General features: G+C 34.9%; 1 protein-coding gene across 1 annotated transcript in view; it reads right to left on the bottom strand.

Annotated features, from left to right (window-relative positions):
* The window catches only part of LOC137640611 (uncharacterized), a 45,712-nt gene that overhangs the window by 17,758 nt on the left and 21,681 nt on the right, over positions 1 to 6,273 (bottom strand). The window lies entirely within an intron of this gene.

Raw genomic sequence — 6,273 nt, 5'->3', positions numbered from 1 at the left:
CCTCGCAAGGTCAGACTAATTTTCAGAATGTGCAGAGCAAAGCAAATACCACATAATTAACTCCAGTGGGGAAGAGAGTGATGTTGGGTCAAGGTCATTCATGTCAACATCAGTAGTATTGAATAATCAATTTAATGTTTTATCAGATCATTGTGAGGCAATAGATTTTCCTATGAAACACACGGCCAAATTAAGTAAATCAGTGCATGCTCCCATAGATTTGCAACGAATTCATACAATAACAAGCCAAAATGAGTTACGACTAACCTTATATGCTGTAAATTTAGAACACAAATCCTTTACGTTATTTTTTGACTCTGGTAGTCCACGTAATATCATGGATTTGAGGACACATCATTTGTTGTTTTCGAACTTTCTGATAGAAAAATCAGTAATGAGACTCTTGGGTATAGGAAATAATGAATTAAATGTAATAGGCATAACTCATGTTCAGTTCAAGGTCAGTAAGCGCACGTTTGCCGATACATTTGTTGTTGTACAAAACATTGATATGTATCCAGCTGTAATTATAGGATACCCATCTATGGGAAATCAAAACATTACCTTAGCCCCTGCCTAGCACGGCGTGTATATCAAAGGAAAATTCTATAAGTCTTCTAATGCCTTAAAATCAGTTTTGGTTAAAAAGGAGACGACAAATGTAACCGTAACGTACGTTGAAGAACCAATAAGTTGTCTCACTAATAAAGAAATAATATACGTGACCCAGCAGAATTCTCGTTCACCCGTAATATCATCTTGCACGCAATCTATCGAGCCAAACCTATCTTCAAATTTAATAGTGCAAATAAAGAAAACATTACCGGGATCTGAAATATTAATCCTTTCTGACACTTTGAAAATTAACGGATTGTCTGTCACACAAGCTATTTATACAGTAGGCTCACATCAACAATGTAATATTGAAGTCTGTAATCATTTAAATAACCCTTTAGTAATTCACAAAAATCAGCATATCTTGGATGTAGAAGTTTATAAACATCGTATTCTTACCGTTGCTGAAATCAATCACGCTCAATCAGTTGCGGATGAATCCCTTTTGCAATCTATTAAAAATAAAATCAATAAAGACATTCAAGACGAAGAAATTCAGCAGAAAATTTTTGGACTTTTAACTAAATATCATGATGTTTTTTTTTTCCACTATGGATGGATCCTTAGGAAAAACAGATGTGATTGAGCATCAAATAAGGTTAAAGGACAAGCAGAAAATTATCTATGTACCCTCGTACAGACTTCCTATGAAATTCCAGAATGAAATAAATGATGAAGTAGGTAAAATGCTAGAAGAAGGAGTCATTAGGAAATCGAACAGACCTTATAATTTTCCATTAATAGTTGTACCGAAAAAAGATCGAACATGGCGTATCTGCGTAGACTTCCGTCGTCTAAACGAGGAGACGATCCCTGATCGATTCCCAGTGCCATGAACTGACGATATTTTGTCTTTGTTAGGTCAGAGTAAATATTTTACCAGTTTGGACTCACTTAAAGGCTTTCACCAGATATCATTAGAAGAAGATAGTATCCCATACACAGCCTTCAGCACAGCCAGGGGACATTATGAATATTTACGGATGCCTTTTGATTTACGCTGTGCTCCAATAACATTTACAAGAATGATTAACATGGTGTTTGGAGACTTGCTAGGGAATATATTGCATGCCTATATGGATGACCTTGTAATCTTTTCTAACACCTTAGAAGAACATCTACGTAAATTAGAACTAGTACTACAGAGACTAAGACAACATAACTTAAGGTTAAAGATTAGTAAGTGTGAATTTTTCAAAACAGAATTAATATATTTGGGTTTCATGGTGTCAAGCCAAGGTCTTAAAGTAGTCCATGATAAGGTGTCGGCTATCCGTAATTTTCCCATACCTACTAATGTCAAGGGAATACAGCAATTTCTGGGTTGTAGTGGATATTACAGGCGTTTTATACGCAACTATTCAATAATAGCTGCTCCTTTAACTGATCTTATGAAGAAGGGCGTAGATTTCATATGGTCTGAGCAGCATCAACAGGCGTTTAATACCTTGAAAAATGAACTGTGTAGTTCTCCTATCTTAAAATTTCCTGACTTCGGTAAGGAATTCTTCATTGCAACAGACGCCTCAGACTTAGGAGTAGGAGGGGTATTGCTTCAGCAATATGATTAACAATTTTTCCCGATAGCTTTTTATTCTCGAAAACTGAGAACTTCCGAAAGTAAGTATGCAGTAATAGACAAGGAAAGGCTAGCTATTGTTAATTCACTAGTGCATTTTAAGTTCCTAATATACGGGTACCCCGTTAAGGTTCTTACTGACCATAAACCACTAACCGAATTCTTTAAAGGTTTCAACCACAGCCCCAAACGAACTCGGTGGCATTTGATCGTTCAAGATTTTGGCACGAGAATCGGGTATTTACCTGGGAAAGCAAATATCATTGCTGATGCATTATCACGCAATCCTGTGTCATCTTGTACAGAGCCTTTAGCTGAATTAATAGATATATCAACATCCATGCCTATTGTTAAAACGATATCTGAACAAGAAGATTTGGGCTGGAGCGCTGAATTATTAGAGACTGAGCAAGGAAAAGATCAGAAATTAGAAACAATTATAAATGCTTTGAAAGGCAATCATAAGGAAAAGGGATATATAAAGTATAAGCAGCAGAATTATATAATCAAAGATGATATTCTGTGTAGGACCGTGACAAGGAAAACCCGCAATACACCACATGTAACTAACGACCAGGTAGTAGTACCAATCTTACTTATTTCCACTGTCCTGAATTTGTTGCATGCAAATCCATTACATGGACACCCGGGGTTCTCATTAATGTCACAGAAAGCCAAATCATTGTTTTATTGGCATACAATGCTTACAGATATAAAAAAAAAACACATAGCTAATTGTTGCACCTGTCAGCCTAGGAGCTTATCCCGTGCCCAATCAACCCTTTGAAAGAATACATTTAGATTTGTTAACAGGATTTTACGAGTCAGACAGGGGAAATAAGCACCTCTTAGTAATTGTAGATGCTTTAACTCGATATACAGAACTAATAGTGCTTAAAACTAAAACTGCGATTGAATGGGCTAGGAAGTTTTACAAGTGTTACATTTGTAAACATGGAATTCCACACATGATAATCTCAGACTCGGGTGGAGAATTTAATAATCACTTTCTTACCTCATTGTGTGAATTCCTTAGCATAAAGAAAATAAATACCATGATATATCACCCAGAGTCGAATGGGCTAGTGGAAAGAGCAAATAGGAAGGTTTTAAATTAACACTAAGGGGATCAGACCCCAACTGGGATATTGCAATACCTGCGGTACTGAGTACTCTGAATCATTCATATCATATATCAATTAAAATGTCACCGCATGAAGCATTGTATGGTACCCCAGTTAGAACGCCTTTCCATGTATTAACGCCTGCAACTAATCTATCAAGTCCTTTAAAAGAATGTATGAATGCAAGCAAAAGTTGTTTTGATATCCTTCGAAAGAATTTAGAAGAATCACAAATCATAATTAAAAGGAATCATGATAAAATAGCGAAGCCAAGTAAAACATATACCGTGGGTGATAATATATACATACAGGTAGATGTACGTAAAGGTCTCAATTATAAACTAACACCTAAGTTTGAAGGCCCATTTAACATTTTGGAAACGTTAACAGCCAATAGGTTTAGAGTTCAAAACGTATCCCAACCCACTGATGAGAGAATTGTACCATTGGCTCACCTAAGAAATTAAAAAAAAAAATAAAAAAGAGAGGGAAAGAAGTGAGTGAAAGATTTTTATTTTGTATGTTAAAAGTTTTCTTCTTAATACAGGAGTAATTACATATATTTTTCTTGTTACAGGTTTCCAAGATGAATTTTTTGTTGTTGGGAGTGATATTGTTCGCTCAGACATATTCTCGTGTGGGATGAGCTCTAAAACTAAAAGTATAGATTTCAAATATGGCACCATAGTTGAAAAACAAGAAGACGTTTTTATTACATCAAGTAACGTAGTTGTAGAAGTGCATATGCAAGCAATTTTTCTTCCAGAGAATGACGTCACTAGCTTAAAAAGCGCCATTTCAGTGTTTGCTGTCTCATTAGATGAGTTGCATAGGAGACATTTTCATTTGACTACAGAGAGTTCGCTTGGATCGACACTAAAAGTTGCAGGGATGCTATCTGATGACTTGCAAAATAAGACTTACGAGACAGAATCTTTGGCTCGTGACCTTTTGATGTGGACTGTAGGACAGAAACATAAAGAGAGACGTAACCCGTTTATTTTTGCTGCATTAAACATCTTTGGGTTATTGCAAGTTTAGGTTTAGGAATTTCCAATCGTCTTAAGATTAGTAATCAAAATAAGAAAATTGAGTTCTTGACTCATGAAGATGAATTGATTATGTCAGAACTAAGGAATCAGTTAGCTTCAATCAATCAAATTATGGATTTAATAAATGAACATTCCAGTAATATCAGTCAGATTATGGAAGTACAGGATTTGTTGGCAATGTTAATGTATTATGATTCAAAAATAGATCACATACATAACAGAATTGCACATTTCATTGAGAAATCAAAAGATTATGTAGAAGCTATCACGTTAGCAACTAAAGGTGTACTGTCGCCCCATTTGTTGCCTATAAAATACTTTTAGTTAGTTCTGGAGAACGGACAGGAGAAACTAGGCTAAGTTCCTTTGTTAGGCGCACGTAGGTTAGAATTTTATTACAGCCTAATTACAGTAAGCGTTGAAAATAACAAGATTATGATTACAATTCCCTTTGATTCTTCTGATGCCTGGCAATCTTACAGAATATCACCATTTCCGACTTTCATGACGAATCACTCAAATCCAGTAATATTCAGTTTGACAGGACACGTATTGATTTCCCCAGACAAGGAAACATATACGGTCATTAAAGACTTAAATCAATTAACTCACTGTTCAGACACAATGGATAGAAAAATATGTACAGCTGACTCATTTGAATTCCATAAAAACTTAATGGATTCATGAGAGTTAGGTATAGTGCTAGACGGTGCTCTCTCCCATGCAAGTGAAAATTGTCTGGATAAGCTTTATCCCTTTGACAATGATGAGTTCAATTGCAGACTGAACAACGGCTCGTGGATACGATTCGACAAGGACGGCTTCAATGTATCATGCCCGGACGGATCCACGTCCTATTCCCAAATCTTTGTTGCAGCAGATGGTTGTATCGGGACATCCCGTAATTCCATGGTGAAAGGGATGAAGACCATCATCAGAGAACAAGCCTACTTCACGAACTTCACGTGGTCGACTACAATGCCATTATAACCTCTCCCATACAACAAACAGGTAGCCAAGCGGTTGATGAAATTGACCGAAATGGACCACCCGTCACCGACTTATAAAGAATTTCTTCACCCCAGGAATAGTTGTGACGGTGATGATATTTATCGCCGTTAACATCCTTGTTTGGCGTAGGTTAAGGAACAGTTTGCAGCTCAAACGGAACGTTTTGCCATGTCCAAACAAAGCTACTTATTTAATTCAATTTAAAGCCGTTTGAAAGTGGCCCCTTCATTCGCTAAAAGAGGTAAAATTGTCTTGGAATAGCGTTGTGTACGAAAAGCAGTTAGTACGCTAGCAATATGTAATTGAAGAGACTATAGAACATTTGCATTTTTTAGAATACATTTAAAAAACATTTAAAAAATAAACCATTTTTTTTTCTCGGCATCTAATAAAATATATAAGCCGGAATGTTAAAAGAAAAGAGAAAAAAAAAAACAGAATCTATGGGCATCTAATAAAATATATAAGCCCTATATATATATATATATATATATATATATATATATATATATATATATATATATATATGTGTGTATATATATATATATATATATATATATATATATATATATATATATATGTGTGTATATATATATATATATATATATATATACGAAACCGTGGTATGTGTACGTATCAGGAATTCGTGTTTGTGCACTAAAATTGAATCTTTACTAAGGTAACAAATATTTTGATTAATTACCGTATTGTAATAATCTATGTTTCTGACAAAGGAAGCAATTATTCTTTACTAAAGTTACTGAATCATATGTATATCAGTATTTTTTTTTGGTACCATATAATCATTTGCTAGCAATGTACCACATATGTGATCTGTATTTATCAAGCATTTTTTTTTTGCTTTGGTAATATCTTTTCATATGCATTATTG

Source organism: Palaemon carinicauda, chromosome 5 (genome assembly GCF_036898095.1).
Source record: "Palaemon carinicauda isolate YSFRI2023 chromosome 5, ASM3689809v2, whole genome shotgun sequence".
Classification (NCBI taxonomy): Eukaryota; Metazoa; Arthropoda; class Malacostraca; order Decapoda; family Palaemonidae; genus Palaemon; species Palaemon carinicauda.
The sequence above is the reverse complement of the archived record's forward strand: the minus strand, read 5'-3'. Positions and strand labels throughout refer to the sequence as shown.